This window comes from Marmota flaviventris, chromosome 3 (assembly GCF_047511675.1).
Source record: "Marmota flaviventris isolate mMarFla1 chromosome 3, mMarFla1.hap1, whole genome shotgun sequence".
In the NCBI taxonomy this organism is placed as follows: Eukaryota; Metazoa; Chordata; class Mammalia; order Rodentia; family Sciuridae; genus Marmota; species Marmota flaviventris.
This window is the reverse complement of record NC_092500.1, coordinates 136,157,579-136,175,924: the sequence shown is the minus strand read 5'-3', so window position 1 is coordinate 136,175,924 and position 18,346 is coordinate 136,157,579.

The window sequence follows — 18,346 nt, the reverse complement described above, 5'->3', positions numbered from 1 at the left end:
TGTAAAAGGACAACTTCTCTGACATATATTGTAACTGGGGACACTGGAGGTCCCAGCAGACTGAATTCAGATGGCTGCCTGTGTAGGAAGTCTATGTAACAAAAGAAAGAAACAATGGCAGGATAAGAGATGAATTTATGATAGTTTGGCGAAAACCAGGAAGGCAGCAATTTTCACTCTGCTTTCCCCAACCCCCAGAGCAGTGTTACAATTTATAGGAGAGATCATTCCTGTAGAACAAAATTGAAAAGTATATTTATATAAAAAGTATATGTGTATGTGTGTGTGTGTGTATGTGTGTATATATATACACACATACATACTATCAGGCTTGTGGGCCTACGAACAGAGAAGTATGTTGTAAACTGGTTCTATTGGTGCCAGGACTGGGGGAGGAAGACAATTCCTGCTCTCAGGATGAGAAGATTGAGATGATTGCCTGTAGAAGGCTGGGATGGAGAAATAACTTCCAGAACAGGTTAACAGAACAATGGCTTCTTTTAACTTTCCAAATTTAATACACTCTAGTATCTCTTCAAATCATATAAATCTTTCACCTTTTACTATACTTCCCTAATTTTAAAGGAACAGCAGTTACAATATGACAATAGAACCCTGACATACAACCTGCAGAAACTGACTAGGGGTTTGGGGATGTAGCTCAATGATAGAGCTTTTGCCTGACATGAGAGACACACTGGGTTCAATCCCCAGTACTAGGGAAAAAAGAAGGAGAGGGAGAGGGAAAAAGAGAGGGAGAGGGAGAGGGAGAAATCTGGCTGGGGATGCCAAACCACAAATTCTGCAGCAATTGGCAGGACTTGGCAAAGACTGAGAGTTTCCCTATTGGTTTAACCTTGCTTCCAATTGTGAACTTACCTTAGAAAACCAAATGTGTTCCTGTCCTAGATGGCTCACCTCAGGCCTCCACAGGCCAACAAATTCCAAACAGAGCATCACTGAAGCCTCTTTGTTTTCTCCACCAAGAATCTTTCCCACTCACCTGCCTGCCTTTGAATCTGCAAGTGACAGTGGCCTACTCCCTTGAATCTGTAGCCTCTGCTTATTGTTAGTTGGTGGTGGCCTTTGTTTATTTTAATGAAAGTAAGACCCTCAAATACTTAAGACCCTCCAGACCCATGCTTGTCAAATGTCAGGTTAATATACTGACCTCAGTTCCAATGCCTCTCCTAATGCTCTCTCCTCTCCCATCGCACTCACTGCAGGATCTCCCTTGGTCCATACAGGGCATGATCCAGCCTTTGGGTCTTACACTGGCTTTTGGTTTGGCCTAGAATGCTCCTTTAACTCCCTCTGTCTATATGGTTCATTCTTCCCTTCCTTCAAATCTCTGCTCAAAAATCCCTTTCTCAATGAGATCTTCCTAAATATCTTTTACCCACTCCTACATTTAAAATATTATTCACTATCTATTTCCTTTCTGATTTTTTCCTGACACTCTTGCCTTCTGCTATGCTGTTTTTAAATTTTGTTTTGTACCTATACCTCTTAGAATATGTTGGTCATGAGATAAAGTATTTTTATCTGTTTTATCACTATACTCTAGTGAAACAGTGGAAAAATTTTTAAGAACTATTTAAGTTCTCTGGACACTACACTTTCTTCTATATCTGATATAATCTAGTTGTATCACAAACGGAAATATTCCAGAATACCTTGATCTATTTTCATGACATGTCATTATTCACATTTCAAATTTCCATAGGAAAAATGAAGATTACAAATGATTTGTAATTACTTCACATCATAGCTTACTGGTTGAATATGAGACATATTTTGGTTTCACAGTATACACAGTGATTTTTACCAGATCATTCAGCATCTTACATATGATAAATTGGTGTGGAAGAAATAGTTTAACATTCAATACTCTAAGCTAGATGTGCTCAAACTACAGTGTACATGAGAGTCACCTGGAGGATCTATTAAAACACAGACTTCTGCCTCTCACCCCCAGAATTTCTGACTTAGTTGGCTTAGGATAAAATCTAAGAAAGTGACTTTTCAGGTTTCTAGGTGATATCCTGCTGCCCTTTGTCCAAGGATCATACTTTGAGAACTACTGTTTAAAGCTTGGTACTAAAAATGTGATTCTTAGACCAGTGGTATCAGCATCATCAGCTGGAAGCATGTAAGAAATTCAGAATCTCAGCCTTTATCCCATATCCCAAAGCTATTTAATTAGAATGTGCATTCTTAATAAGGTGCATTCTCCAGGTGATTCTTTGAATATTAGTTTGAAAATTATTAGAATTCTAAACTATAGGTGTGTAGGGTAAAATCGTCTCCTGAGGCTTAAGCAAAGTCCTGCATTTCCTAGTGTAAAGAATGTTGAGTACTGTTAAATAATATAAATTCATATTAAATAAAATATATAACAATATATTTATGTAGAATTATATGTATATAATTTCTTCATAGTTATGAAAAGTTTATCCTTTAAAAATATAATTTGTTGCAGACTAAGGAGCTTAGAGTCCCTGAAAGCACAACTAGCAATCTGAGTGAGAAGAGAACTCAGGAAGGAGAGAGAGTTGCTTAAGCAGAAGTTGGTCTCTGCTAATGCTCACCCATACCTGAGCAGAGAAATTGTCTGGGATGGAAAAGCCATCAAAGACATTTCCAAATATCTGGTGCTCTAAACCTTGAGGAATATAAAAGACTCATACATGAATTGCTTCTGTTATCCATATTATTATCTTCAGGGAAGACTTTAACAATGGCAGATCTGAGAGTAGGAAAAGGTATTAAGTTATAGAATAATTCTAGACCATATGATTAACTCCAAGTCTAGGGGAGAGTGACTAAAGGAAGGCTTATAAAGGAAGGAATTTTTTTATCCTCTTAATTTTTCTTTGTCCAATATAAAGAAACCCTAACTGATATTAAGGAATTTCGAAGGAGTATGGAGAAGACTTAAATATCAATTAAATGTACCCATTTTATTCCCTACTGCTCAGGAACTAACATTTTTAAAAAGATTATGTACTTTTTGTTTAATATTTTAAAATAATTATTTGCCAAATTTGTAACAAAATGTGAACAAACCAAAGGCCAAATGTTTTCGCTGATAAGTGAATCCTGATCTACAATGGGGGCGGGGCATGGGAAGAATGGAGGAACTTTGGATTGGGCAAAGGGGAGGGAGGGGGACTGGTGTTGTATCTCAGTGGTAGAGCTCTTGCCCCACCACATAAAAATAAATAAATATAAATAAAGATATTGTGTCCATCTACAACTGAAAAAATATTTTTGAAAAAGGGGAAAGAGGGGAAGGGAGGGGGCATGGGAATTGGAAAGATGGTAGAAAGAGATGGACATCATTATCCTAGGTACATGTATGATTGCAAGAATGTTGTGACTTTACATCTTGTACAACCACAGAAATGAAAAGTTGTGCTCCATTTGTGTACAATGAATTAAAATACAGTCTTCTGTCATGTATAAGTAATTAGAATAAATAAAAAAAATCTGAACAAATGTTAAGCTCCATAGGTAACATGTTTTACCAGGTGAAGGAAGTTTGTATTAAAGACCGTGTTTAATTGGTATGCAATTAAATATTTTCCAATGTAGATCAGAAAACAAAGCCACCCTAATTTCTAAAATAAAAAGATAAGAACTCGTATTTTAAAACATTTTCAGAAGCTAGTATGTGGCTAGCTTTGGTAGTGTACTCCTGTAATCCCACAGCTAGGAGGCTAAGGCAGGAGGATTTTGAGTTCAAAGCCTGCCTCAGCAAATCAGTGAGATCCTGTCTCTAAATAAAATACAAAAAAAAAAAAAAATTCCTGGGGATGTGGCTCAGTGGTTGAGTGCCACTGAATTCAATCATTCAATCTCTGGTACAAAAAAAAAAAAAAAAAAACCTAGTATATGTAGGACACTTTTAAATTATACTAGTGTAAACATTTTAAAACTCCAATCTTTTATGTGACTGAAATGTCCTGCTTATTTTTATTTCAACTTGGCATACGAAAAAAATTTTATAGTAAAAAGTTTAGTTCTTGTTGCTTACTGTGGGCTTTCTTATATTTAATTAGGCATGTTTTAATTTCAGAAATCATAATGAAGTTTGAAAGAAGGTACAGATTTTTACAGTTGTATGTGAGTTTACAAGGTTATTTTATATCCTAATAATAACAGATTTTATAGTTATTTAAACTGTCTTGTATGTGTCTAACTAGGATGATAATACTAAATTTACTAAGATATAAGCATCTCAATGTAATATTTCTTATTAGGCTTTCCTTTCCTGGGAAAAAATGATCCAGAATGGCTGCAAGAGTCTATTTCTTGAAAGAGAAATCCTATTTTCAAAAAATGAAGCACTTTTTGAGTCATCTGAAAATTGACTCCTTCCTCATCCTTCACTTGCTGCATTGATTATGATGATATAAGGGGGGTAAACTTTCAAAAGAGAAGAGCAAACATCAGCATTGACCTTGTCCTTATATTTAATTTTTCTAATTTCTCCCAGACAATATTTCCATAAGTTCTTTGTAAGAACCACAGATTTACCTACAAATAAAGTGAATACTGGTTTTAGCCAGCAATTACCCACAGGTTACATAGTGCACACATAATAATTGCATATACTTATCATTATTATTTTTTAATTTTACAGCTGGAATGACCACTGAGCATGACTGCAATTAGTGATTTCCTGCTACATTTAGCCAAATCCTGGGTACTTGATTACACAAATGGCCTTTCCTTTAAGAAGATATGCTTCATTTGAGTTACCTAAGGATTCTGTTTTCTGACTAATGTTCCTCAGACTGACCATGGGTGAATTATATGAATAGCAGGGATTTAAAAAAAAAAAAGTCATTTACCATTTTCAATAGATGCAATTATAGACATACCCTGTATGAAGAAAAACTGGATTTTCAATGTGGGTCTACAAATAGAGGAAACACCATTTACAAAGATAGCCTATCATTCCTCTAATCCTGGGAGCTTTACAAATTTCAGTCGCCCAGGCTGCAGCAGAATCAGCATGTTTCCTGCTATGCAGCATTATCTGCCCTTCCCCCATCCGGTGTCGCTAGACCTGCCATTTGTCTACTTAAGGCTCCTACTCTGCAAATGTCACCATACTTCAAACATGTCAAGCACGCTTAGAATTTCCTGTCCTTGCTTGTGCTGTTTGCTCAGCCTAGTGGGAGGCTGTGGATTTGCCCCACTATCCTTCAAATGCTTCCAGCCTCTGCTCACTGGCTAATTCCAAAACCATTTTTGTGATTTTAGGTAAATGTTACATCAATACTGCCCGTCCAGGTATCAAAATTTGAATTGGTTTCTTAGTAATGTTGTAACAAATTACCACACAATTTGTGGCTTAAATCAATACAAATTTATTTATCTTACTGTTTGGAAATGAGAAGTTCAAAATCAGCTTGGGTGGGTTACAGTCAGGGTTAGCAGAGTTATGTTCTTCCAGACCTTATAGGAAGAATTCATCTTTTTGTTCTTTCTAGCTTCTAAAGGACCTGAGTTCTTTGACTCAAGTCACTGTGACCTGTTTCCATCATCACATCTTCTCTGACTCAGACCCTCTCTATTTTAAGGACCCAACTCAAAATCCTTAATTTAATCACATATGCAAAGTCCCACTTGCCACATAAGAAACAGATTCTGGGGATTAGGATGTGAAAATTTTTAGGGACCACCATGTCACCTACCAGAAGCTGTACTGGTTTACTTGGCATTCGAAGTGGTCTTTGGAGTGGTGACACACACAGTTAATGACTTGGCAACTGCTTTGAAGTCTTCTTCAAAGAAGAAGAGGTCTTCTGGATACTTTTTATTAAATTCTTTCAGAAGAAATCATGGGCCCTAAATGTCAAATGCTGTGAACAAAGTCCATAAAATTCACATGTTGGAGCCCTAAATCCCAATATGTTGCTATTTAGATGTGGAGCTTCAGGGAGGTCATTAGATTTAGATGAGGTCACAAGAGTGGAGCTCTTATAATGAGATTAATGCCCTGATAAGAAGAAATATCAGATAAAGATAAAGCCTTATCTCCCCTCAGCACTTCATAACACTCTTGAACATGCACACACACAGATTTCACTTCTTTTGAAGAACAAAGGGCTGGGCTGGTCTCTATAATCTAATAGAGATATCGAAAGTTAAACATGCTTAATTTCTGGGTGAAGGAAAATCTTTTATAGAGATTTTGCAAACATTCATTTCTTCCCATATTATGGTATATACAGATAATCTTTGAGAAAGGTACCTGAATCTTAGTGGAATTTACTTAAGAACCACAGACAACCAGCCATTTATTAATGCCACAAAGTTATTCATTTGTTTTTGTCTTACTTTGGTACAGGGAATTTTTTTTTATTATTTTCTTGCTAACTTACTTTTTTTTAAAAAAAAATATTTGTTTTCTTTAGTTATGCATGACAGCAAAATTGATTTTGATATATTTATAGAAGCATGAAATGTATTTTATTCTAATTAGGATCCCAATCTTGTGGATGCATTGCACCATGCTGAGATTCCCTGTGGTGTATTCATTCATAAACGTACATAGAAAAGTTAAGTCAGATTCATTCCACTGTCTTTCCTATTCCTGTCACCTCCTCCCTTTTTATCATTCCCCTTTGTTTAATCCACTGAATTTCTATTCTTCCTTCCCTTTCCCCTTGTTGTGGGTTAGCATCTATATATCAGAGAGAACATTCGACCTCTGGATTTTGGGGGATTAGCTTACTGAGGGGTGTTTTACTACTGAGTCTCATCTCCATTCCTTTCTAATTTTGAAAGAGGGTGTCACAAATTTGCTGGGGGCTAGTTACTGAGGCTGGCCTTGAATTTGAGATCCTCCTCCTCAGCCTCCAGTATTGCTACTGTGCCTAGCTAATCCCATGAATTTTGATAAGAAAGAAGGGAGGTGTTGATTACCTGGTGATTATCTGGGGTTTTTCATGCCCTCAAAGTGGAATTTCATCTGGAGTCTCCTATATACCTGTTCACTCTCTAATGTGGATTAAAAAGTGTGTTTAATGAATGGTCTGTCTCTTGACTGAGGTCTCAGGATCTCCCGTGCCACTTGGTGGTGTCTTCAAAAAGGCATGGAAGGTGCAAGAGTCCATGGACATTTAGCAGAGCTGCAGTCTTTGGTCTCTAATGTGCTCTCTCATGCAAATATTCTCAAGATTCTTCTCCAAAGAGAACATTGATCTGAGGTGAGACTTAGGGGCCAGATAGAAAGAGCTGAGAGACTAAAAGCAGCTCTAATTTCAGCTAGCAGTATCCTTCTGCAGGACTCCTGAGTCCTCCAGTCCATTGCAAAATCCTCACCTTAATCATCTTCATGGCCCTTGTTTATCCAACCTATTGAAGAGTGTTGCTCATGCGCATTTATACTCCTCTGCTACAAGAGATTTTGTGACATGAAACCCCTCCCAGCATCAAGGAGCACTCTACCACTGAGCTACAACCCCAGCCCATCTCTGGACTTTTTAGTCAAATTATCTGCCATGTCATTTCCAACATACCCTGTCTTCTACAGCAAAATGTCATATTTACTGAAAAACACAAGGTACCCAAATGGACAGATCATCTTATTTTATTTTGTCATGAATATTAATTAAAATGATTTATGGAAAATAGCAACAAGAGCACAATGATTTTAATTTAATTTGTGAAACTGGTCCATTCCAGAAATAGGATTTCTTCAATAAACATGCTCCCAGCAACCATGTGCATGGTTGCACCCTTCTTCCAACTGTCCCTCCTGCTGCCCCTTCAACCTATACCACCAATCTCGCAATATGCTTGCAGGTTTTAGAGGCCTAAACAGGATAACAACATTTATTCGTTAAAAGTTGAGAAACACAGCAGGCATTAGACTCACTAAAGTGTTTAAGAGACAGCGAGACTGATTCAATCTCCTCACTAAATATCTCTTTGTGGTAATCTGGGAGTTCGTGACTGTCTTGTGAACTGTGGGGAATAACTGTAGTTACAATTATATTAGTCTCTTGGGGATATAGTTATATTTTCTGCCATCTTCATTGGTAGGCAACTTTGCCATGGTGTTTTCTGCATCTTAATTCAGAAAATGAGCTCAGAGCACATCCTAGCCATGGTGCATTAATGAGGACCACCAGTCTGCTAGACATTATTTACATGAAATGCATGAGATCCATTCCATACTTTCAGAATCTCACCAGCAAGACTCAAGAGGATATTTCTAGTCACAGTCTTCAATATGAGTGTTTATTTTTATTTAAGTTTTTTTTTTAATTTCCCTCATACAGGGAACAAAATTTGGAAAGATAGAAACACTTATTTTAAATAAACACTTCCAGAATTGTGCATTTCAGACATGAATTTGGCAAGTGTGTCTCTGATGCTACAAACTTCCCTCATCTGGTGTTCTCCATCCATCCTGGGGCCCTTCAGGTTAGATTGTGAACACCTGAGTGACAGACCCTGCTCATTAGCTAAGCACTGGATTTTTAAAAGTCATCAAATCCTGGATGGTGGTGCATGCCTGTAATACCAGCAGCTTGGGAGGCTGAGGCAGGAGGATTATGAGTTCAAATCCAGCCTCAGTAAATTAGCAAGGCTTTGTCTCAAAAGGGCTTTGGGATGTGGTTCAATGGTTAAGGACCCCCTGGGTTCAATCTTGGTACCTAAAATAAATAAATAAATTCTATCAAAGCCTGATGTAGGAGTGGAAGTCTTTTTTTTTTTTTTTTTTTAAGTAGGGTAAGTTTTCCTGGCAGAGCAGAAGCCAACTATATCTTTTCTGCATCTTATAAATGCTACTCTTCACTATAAGGACAGACCAACCCTCAATCTGTATCAAAATCACACTGGTTATGTATTAGACCACTGAGAAATATTAGATATTTCCACAAAATAAGGCTTGGCCTGACTTGTTATTCATATTGGTATGTGGGAAAGACTGAAGTGTTTAATAAGTCCACAGACTTTGAATTTGGAGAGACCTGGATTTGAATCCAGATGCTGTAACATGTCTGGCATTGTTTTCCCCCTTTTCACTTCCACTTGTTTTTGTTTTTCTATTAAATGAATTTTCAATAAATATATCACAAGGCTTTTACAAGAATTAAAGCTGATGAAGTATGCAGAGTGCTTAGCACAGGCTTGCAATATAAAACATTTCTTGTGACCCAGGAGAAGGCAGCAGGGTGAGCTCTCACTCCTGGAGAATCTGAATGAAGTCTGGAAGACTCAGGACCATTCCTGTGGGGCCAGATAATGGGGAATATTTATTGCATAGCTCAAAAGAAACTTCATAAGTTGAAGCCTGCAGTGTATGCGCATGTTCTCTAAACTCAGCCCAATGTCCTACAGGGCTCCCTCTGGCTTTCCTTCCCCTTAACATTCTAGATTTCCTGTCCTTTAAAAAGACCCAGCAATGCAGGTCCACAGTGGCACACACCAATGATACCAGCTACTAGTGAGGTTGAAGTCAGAGGATCACAAGTTCAAGACCAGCCTGGGCAAATTAGCAAGACCCATCTCAAAACAAAATTTAGAAAATGGCTGGAGATGTAGCTCAGTGTTAGAATACTCCCGGGTTAAATCCTCAGTACAAAACAATAAAATAAAAGACCAACTCAAACCCCTAAAACAATTCTTGACCTGCTCTATTCCTGTAACCTATCAGCTAAAGTTGCCTGAGGAAACATATACAATGGCACTCAGATTGACATCAGTTCAAATTCATAACCTACTCTCAAGGCTACTTTTTGAAATTCTCAACTGGCAACCATGGTAACCTTTCCCACTCCTATTCTTCCATTCCCCTCTATGATTGTGTCCTACCTTCTCCCTTTGACTCTAACCTCTAACACCTGGCCTCCCTTCTCATTCTGTCCTAATAAACCTTGCTTTCTAGTTCATACAGGGCATTGCCTTAATCAGAAGAGCTTTACCACAAGTTCCCACCGATAATGGTGTTTGTCCCATTGTCACTACCTGTCCGCATGGAATGGCTCTCCCTCTCTGTTCTTCTAGGCTACCAGCTCCACAGATCCCTGGATACCATTCTCTCTCACTCGGGACATGGCTCTAGAAATTCTACCTCTTTACACGAATTGTCTTCAACTCCCTGCAATTTTTCTAATTAGTACCACATTTCTTCGCGTTTTTAATGAAAATCATTTTCAAAGGAATTGTCTCAGTCCACTGCTTTCCAACACTCTTGCATTTTCTTGAACTAACTCTAGTCAAGTTTCTGCACAAGCCCCTTGCTGCACTTGCTCTGGGCGAGTTGACCAAGATTCTTCACGTGGCCAAATCTAATGAGTAGCACGTGGTCCTCATGTATTGAATCTTTCAGCAACACTTGATTTTGATGATGATTTTCTCCTTTTCAAAACTTGTTTCACCTGGCTTCCAGAATGCCATTGTCTTTTGGTTCTCTCACTTTACTGCAGATCTTCACTCTGCATCTCCAGTGCTGGAGGTTTAGAGCTCTCATTGCAAATATTTGCATTTCCACCATTCTCCTAGGCAATCTCTTCAATTTTCACAGCTTTCAATACATATGTAAATGGACAGCTCCCAAATTTCTGTCTCTGGCCTGGACTGCTCCTTTGATCTTCATACTCACCTACCCACTGCCCCTCTTAAATATCAACTAGACTCCTAAAAAATGGTTCCTCATCCCAACCCACCCACATTCTGGCAATCACCTTGAGATCAGAACAAGTATAGGACAACTCCTATAGTTACTTATGTAGTTACTCAGAAAAATATGACCTTCAATCATCCATGATTTCTTTCCCTCGTATCTAAAGCATCAGCAAATGGTCTACCTTTACACCCAGTCTGCCTCCTCCATGTAAGCCAGTCTCACCTGCTTCCTGTTCTCTCTTCTGTTCCTCCATCCTCACCACATGCCCCTGGCCCATCATCTCATAACAGCCAGAATTACTTTTTAAACATATTAGATGGATGATATGTCTCTGCCCAAAACCTACTACTGATATTTCACACAGAATAAAACCTGAAAGTTATTATATTGGCTTAGAGGGACCTCCAAAATTTGTCTGTTTCACCTCTGGCCACCTCCCTGATTGTATTTCTTACAAATTGACCAAGTCCTCATTCTGCTCCAAATACAATAGTATATTTTGGCTCAAAAACACCAAGGAAGATATGAGTCTGTGGCCTTTCACTTGCTGTTCTCTCTTTGCCTGGCTCAACCAGTGACATTGCTCAACCTCAGGTACCTTAGACCTGCCTTCAAATATCTCCTTAACATGAGCCAGGCATGGTGGTGCATGCCTGTAATTCCAGTGGCTTGGGAGGCTGAGGCAGGAGGATTGCGAGTTCAAAGCCAACCTCAGCAAAAGCAAGGCTGCTAAGCAACTCAGTGAGACCCTGACTCTAAATAAAATACAAAATAGAGAAGAAGGAAAAAAAAAAAAAAAACCTCCCTATCATGGATGGCTTCTCTAGCCACTTTTTAAAGTAGCACCATGGCCCCATTCAGCACCCCTATCTTCCTAAATTTGCTTTATTTTTATTTATCACACATAGTCCTGTATTTACTTGTTTATTTCAGTCTCTCCCTTCTCCCATAGTATATATTAACCTATGAGGGTAAGAATTTTTCTTGATTTTACCGTTTTCTCCTCAGTGGCTAGAATAGTACCAGACAGGTAAGAAGAGCTCAAAGATATATGACTTGAGCAGTCTCTAGCCACATTGTGTGAAGTTTTTAGATCCAGCATCTTAGAATCTTAGGATTGAAACAAATGGGAGGCAATGAAAACTGCATTAGATTTAGAACAACACTTTACATGTGTCTTGTGTTTAAAAAAGAATGATTTTATTACAGCTGTGCTGTGTATTTCTAAGCTTGCAGAAACTACTGAGAAAGTACCTGTCAAGCTTTTACATCTGTAGTTCAGGTTAGGAAGTTGGCAGGTCATATAGTGGGGGGAAAAGGAGTCATAAAACCAGCATTGCTGTGATGTAGGCTCATCCCAGGAGAAAGCCTTATCTATGCGCTTTCCAATTAGTGTTGTCAGGGTAAACTATGAGAAGCTAATTTGCCATGAGTCCCTTGTGTTTCCATATGTCTCTGATCAAGGTTCTGATTGTCCTTTATCCTGGCCTATCTATTCAAGAAGCAACCTTGGAAAAATGGGACCATTTCCCTTTATAATAAAGGGCAAGTCTGCTTACAGCCTTGGAAGACAGGGGAGGATGCCCCCCCAAATTTGCGTTTTCAAACTCCAGGTTCTTTCTTTCTTTGCAATCTGCTATACACACAGGTGTCACCTGGCCTTCTTTGTGTTGTCCTGTGGGATGTTGAACTCAGGAAAGTGCCACCAAATATGCAGATACTCTGGCTTCTGCTACTGTTTGAAGTAAAAAAAAATGTCATTTGTCTCTAACCTAGAGTCTCATGCCATCTGTCAACATCAATGAACAGGACAATTTGTTAGCTGCCCAGGACAGAAAGATTTCAGACCCTTCACAATCCTTGGCAATTTTGGCAATGAGGGGGTGATGGTGACAAAGACATGTCTTTCTAGAAGATAAAGAGTAAGGACCTTGTGGGTTAATAAACAGGGTTTGAGGGAAGTCCATGGGAATTGGTAGTGAACATGTTGTTCAGATTGTAGGATTAATGGGACAATAAATGGTCTCTCACCATTGTATATTGATGAGAAGAAACTGAGGAGGTGGATGTAGGCTGACAGTACCAGGAAGCAGACTCAAAAATATCAAAATATGTACTAAATGGGTTCAATCCCTGGTACAAAAAAAATTTTTTTTAAGTACTAAATGGTAAGTTGTTAACTCTCCTCTGGGCAGAGGAACTTCCTTGAGTATATAACGGTCAGCTCAGATGCACTGCATTGTAGCAACTACTACCGAGCATAGTTCTGGGCTAGTAAAGGTTTTCACACTTTTCTGTCAACAATTGTAAAGGGACAGGTCTACACTGAGTATGAAAGGAAGGAAATCTGGGACCACTGTTAGCAGAACTAGGCTGAGTGTTGGAACCTTGGTTGGTTCCCTTAGAAATCAGAGGTACAGCATGATAAGGAAGACAATCAGCAGCTGTGGGGAAGCTCTGCCTCCCCCCTCCTGTAGTCAATCATGCTGGCTGTTTGAAGACAATAGTACAAGGACCCAGAGGTGCTTGTTTTTTGATTTTTAGCTTTTGTTTTGTTTTGTCTTTTGCTGTGGGTCCTGGTGGCCATCAGTGAGTATATTCCCTTTTAGGGAGATTACTCCTAGACAGTTTTACTCGTAGGGAAAACATGGAGGAGACACTGACTAGTATTCTGACTGTTATTGCTGTCATTTGATTTACAGTGCTGAATGAGAAACTAACCCAACAAAATGTACATCAATTCCACAGTCAGCCCCATCTCTATGGCAAACTTCCCTAACCTTTATGTCGAAACAGGCAAGAGCTTTAGAGATGTCAGCAGACAATAGGGCTGCAGGTGTCTCACATTAAAGTGAACTGTTATAAAAGCTGCCCCTGTGCCAGCCAAGCGTGCCTTGGCTAGGGTTGCAGGCATAGTCCTGGCTGGAAAGCAGTTTGGTTGTGATGCTGAGTCAAGGGATTCCGTGGTAGAAACAAGAGGACCTCACTAATGTGAGGAATGGAACGGGTGGAACAAAATGCCTCAAGTTCAGCCAAAGCAGATGCCGCTCTGCTCAGTACTGAAGGTAAATGTGATGTCTTCTTTAACTAACAGCAGGGGGCTGCTCTCTCATCTCCTGCTTTCTCTGTGCCTCTAATCCTTCACTCTTTCTCTACCCTCCAAAAGTTTAACAATGAAGAAAATTAGGGGCAGAGTTAAGGGTCTCTTTTTGTGGGTCCCCATGGTGGAATTGAAGGTGATATCCACCCACCATACTATGTTTGGGAAAACACTGAAAAGAGGAGGAACTCAAAACTTTTGGATTTTTGGATATGGGCACCTCTGACATTATTCCCTGCTGGTCAATGAAAGGTGTACTCAGATTCCACTAATCAGGCTTTAGAAGGGATTCAGAGTGGGAGAGGAAGCTAATACGACCTTGCAGTTCTGTTCCATGTTCTGCTGGTGGCGCTTCTATGTCTGAATGTACAATAGATATGAATGTGCCGCATGACAGTGTCCCATAATGCCAGGGGCAGGGCATTGTTGACTGGGAAGAGCCACCAGTGGAGAACCGTTAGTAGGACTTGGAAATTCCTCCCATCTTTCATCCCTGACCTCCCCGAGGTGACCTAACAGAAATAGTGCAATATCTTGGAGAAAGGAAAAATTACCACTTTGATGAAGGATTTGAAGGTAGAAAGGTAGTAAGGGATGTTGCAATCACTCAATACAACAGTCTTCTACAGCTGGTGAAAAAACTAATAGGAGCTAGAGGTTCATAGTGAATTCAATTACCAATTGAGTTCAGTTGCTGTTCTCATGGCCTCAGCAGTGGCAGACATTGTAAGAGTAACTGAATCCATTACACAGATTGATAGCACTTGCTGTGTGGTCTCATACACTGCCAACTCCTGTTTTACCATACTACTGCAAGGAAGGATTTGCAATGGGTTCTTGCTCCCATGCTAAGAGCTTCAAAGTGTGGTGGTAGTTCTCCCCCAGCGTTTACCTAAACTTTCCTGCCCATTGTGAGTCATTTGGGGATTATCAAAATTGTATTCATCCTCTAATTTCCAAACTTTTCCCTCTATGCATAATGTTATCAAGTCAGAATACTCATCCTCAATGCCCTTACTGTTGTATTAGCACACATTTCCTCCAGAGTAAATTATGGACCCTGAAAAATGGCAGAGGACTGCTTACTAAGTACAGTTTCAAGAACTATGTGGGTGAATTCACAAAGTTCAATCACTCTGGCACTTGAAGTAAAAATGCTCTTTTCAAAACCCCAGAACCAAAATGAGGCCTAAAACCTCATTGGTCCCTTCAGGAATTGGAGACAGAATGTACCTTTAGAATTTCTACTTGGTCCTTTTGCAGCTAATCCACAAACCACTTATTTTTGTTTGTTTTTCTTCTTTAGTACCAGGGCTTGATCCTAGGGGCACTTGACCACAGGGTCTCACTAAGTTGCATAGGATCTTGCTAAATTGCTGAGGCTGGCTTGAACTTGCCTCAGCACTTGGCACAAAACATATTTTGAATAGGGCCTAAATCACAGTCTCCATTGGAAGCTCTCCAGCAAACACATGCACTCTATTTTGGGGTCCCATGATATTAATAACTTCAAGTGACCAATGTTTTTTCTATTTTGAACTCTAGCAAAGAGAACTTGCCTCCATCCAGAGACTCCCCTTTGGGTTTTGGTCTTGTCATTTCCCTGACAAGTCTATCAAGTATAACCTCTTCACAAAGCAGCTACTTGTCTACAAAAGGAACCTTGTGACTTTCTGTTTTAATATTCCCATTTGGGTGGGGATCAACTCGGAATCGATGACTAATAGAATAAGAAGAGCCCAATAAGCCTCAGCCTTATGGCAGCAACTTTACTAAAGATAGCCAAGCTTTAGGTACAAACTTTACCTCCCCTTTCTGCCACCTAAGAACAAGTTGCTCCTTAAGTGAAGACTGAATGTAAAATACACAATGAGACCCCATTCTCTGATGAGACCAATAGGAATTAGGCAGCTGACTGGGCCTACACTACCCAAATTGCTGTTCTTCCTATCAGAATCCATCATTATACCAGGCATGGTAACATATCCACCAACATATATTGAGTACACAGAAAAGGACCAAGTATTTCTGATACAGAGACCATAACCACAAGCCCAACTTATGACTTCTGCTAGAGACTGATGTGTTTGTCTTAGGGTAAGGGAGCTCATGTTGTTTGAGATGTTGCCTTAACCTGTTACTGGAAGATTGACTATACTGAATTTTCAGATCCCCTTTCAGAGCTGTTTGTGGTACTTACCCACTCTGGATATGTTTTAAGATTGTATTGTTGTCCCAGTGTGGTCATCTGACACTAGATCATGCTGTGGGGCAGACAAATGCCACTCAGCTGGTGACATGAAAAGAAAGGGCATATTGGACTGACGGACTTCATGCAACCCCTTTAAAACAAGGATGAAATATGTTTTTCAAACTGAACTGGAAGTTCTAGAACTTAGCAGCCAAACGGGAGGTTACATTGGAAGCTCTGGGAGTCTTTGCACAAAAACTGATTTAGGTACTACTTGGGATATACCAACAAATATAAGCAATAGCTTCTTTCCAGAGGCACCATATCTCTCCAGGAAACATGCTAAGCATCTCTTACCTTCTACTTGAAAATGTAGTGACTCATGTCTTTAGGTTGGTCTTCAGAGAGCGCTCAGATCTCAGAGATCTCTCCAAAATGAGGCTATACTTAGTTTATCAAAAGAGTTTCTTGGAGGGGTAATGGATACAATACTTAGGTGTAATCTGCAGACAGTTATCTATACTTTGGGAGTCTTCCAAATTAAAATGTTGGTATAAAATTGGCCCCTAATGTTAGCTGAAGTGATCAATGATGCCAACTTGGAAGATAATCAGATCAGTTTCAGTTCACTGGGCAGAGTTTTTTTGGATGACAGAATTGCCTTATATTTTCTGCTCACAGGCCAATGAAGAGTCTGAAAATGCTAATACACCCTTCTGTACTTGGATTAATGCCTTGGGCCAAGTGAAAAGTTCAATGCAGAAACTGATGGTTATGGGATTTGTTTAGCTGGTTAGGACTGGGATTTCAAGGGCTATAATTGAGGTCACGACTGCTGTGTGGAGTTTTTTGGGTAATGGACTCAATTAAAGGCTACATAAGATGAATGGAAAGAATGTGTCCCATCCTGTGTCAGCCACATTAAGCAGAGTGGCTTTTGGAATGGCATACTTGTGGAAGATTCATCAAAGGCCAGAAAAGTATAGAAGTGAAAAGAGCTGTCCTCTTCACAGGATTCTATTACTGCACATCTTCTGAGCAGGGCTTGGACTTTCCTTTGTATAGAAAACGGGTATGAAAGATATAACTTGTTAATCTGGAGCAAAGAACATACAGTCTAGAATAATAAAGGAAATGTTCTTCTCTTCAGCAAAAAGCAACCAAGCTTTTCCCATTGTAAAATCTTGGGGCTCTCAAAGCTTGAGGTTCCTCTCCTGTAATGCAACCTATTCATGTGCGGGTGTCATTTGGCCCTCTTTTGGTTGCCGAGAATTGACACTGGGGAAACCAGAAGGAAAGGCAGTTATTCTGGTTATTTCTATTGCTTTGAGTCATTTAAAGTAATAAACTGTGGGCTAAGAGTAATCTGATGTCTTCTACCTTTATCCATGAAGCTGTGGCAGGTTTCCTGGTTAGTGTGCAAGTAGGATAAATAATCTCAAATCATTTACAGTACTTGATAATAAGTTCTGGTGCATTCAAATTACATGTTAGACTTATCCTTCTCTTTTGGAGGAATCATTGTTTTTATATGATAAAAATATAATCTGACTTTCCAGTTAGAGGGGGAAATGAAGACCCCAATGGTCTCCTTTACTAAACAGTTTATTGGGGGGGGGGGGTTGTAGACTGACTGTATTTTTGTGGAAATATTTACTCTAAAAATGACTGGATTCTCAGAAAAGTGGGGTATGAGAACAAGGACCAAAGAGAAAGTGATTCTCAAGGGTTATGGTCATTTGAGGTCCTGCTGAGATTCAGTAAGGGCCATTATGAAGTGAAGGTGCTACAATTGAGATGTACAGTTCATTCAGTAACAGCTGGAGTCCCCAGCTAGTGGCAGGAGGAAAGCATTGGCATAGCGCAATCAATATGCAGGAGTGGGAAAGGCAGCTGGCAGATCCTTTTGTCTTTAGGAGGAAGCATCCTGGATCCTGTTTCCCTTTCCCTCTCTGCTCCAGCCATACTAGCTTTGTTTTCCTCAAGCATGTGAATTTTTTTCCCTTTACAGGGACATTTTATTAGCCACTCCTTCTGCCTGGAATGTTCCTTCCCATGATTTTTGCAAGATTTGTTCATTTTTGATGAGTTCAGTCCACTCAACATTTAATAAATGCCTCTGTGTGTGTGCCAGGATTTTGTTCTACATTCTGAATATAAAGTTAAAAAAAAAAAAAAGAAACTGAGTTAATAAAAACAAAATCCCTGCCCTCTTGACATTTATATTCTGGTGAAGTATGGGGACATCGGCTATATGTCATATAAAAAAAATGAAACAAATCATGTTTCAAATGATGACAAATCTATGGAGAAAAACAAGATGTCTAAAGAGTGGAAATAAGGGGGCTGTTGAGTAGGATGTGGAGGCTATTTCACAAGTTAACATGTGAACTAAGGA